The following is an 851-nucleotide window of genomic DNA, read 5'->3' on the forward strand; positions in this document are numbered from 1 at the left end:
TTTCCAATGAGTCAACTCTTTGCATGAGGTGGCCAAAGTACTGGAGTTTCAGCTTTAGCATCATTCCTTCCAAAGAACACCCAGGGCTGATCTCCTTGAGAATGGACTGTTGGATCTCCTTGCAGTCCAAGGGACTCTCAAGAGTCTCCTCCAACACCACAGTTCAAAAGAGTCAATTCTTCAACGCTCAGCTTTCTTCACAGTCCAACTCTCACAGCCATACATGACCACTGGAAAAATCATAGCCTTGACTAGACGGACCTTTGTTGGCAAAGTAATGTCTCTGCTTTTCAATATACTATGTAGGTTTGTCATAACTTTCCTTCCAAGGAGTAAGCGTCTTTTAATTTCATGGCTGCAGTCACCATCTTCAGTGATTTTGGAGACCCCCAAATTAAGGCTTGACACTGTTTCCACTGTTTCCCCATCTATTTCCCATGAAGTGATGGGACCAGATGCCAAGATCTTAGTTTTCTGAGTGTTGATCTTTAAGCCAACTTTTCACTCTCCTCTTGCACTTTCATCAAGAGGCTTTTTAGTTCCTCTTCATTTTCTGCCATAAGGGTGGTGTTATCTGCATATCTGAGGTTATTGATATTTCTCCCGGCAATCTTGATTCCAGCTTGTATTTCTTCTAGCCCAGCGTTTCTCATGATGTACTCTGCCTAGAAGTTAAATAAGCAGGGTGACAATATACAGCCTTGATGTCCTCCTTTTCCTATTTGGAACCAGTCTGTTGTTCCATGTCCAGTTCTAACTGTTGCTTCCTGACCTGCATATAGGTTTCTCAAGAGGCAGGTCAGGTGGTCTGGTATTCCCATCTCTTTCAGAATCTTCCACAGTTTATTGTG

The sequence above is a fragment of the Bison bison genome, unplaced genomic scaffold (assembly GCF_000754665.1).
Source record: "Bison bison bison isolate TAMUID 2011002044 unplaced genomic scaffold, Bison_UMD1.0 scf7180017864326, whole genome shotgun sequence".
Lineage (NCBI taxonomy): Eukaryota > Metazoa > Chordata > Mammalia > Artiodactyla > Bovidae > Bison > Bison bison.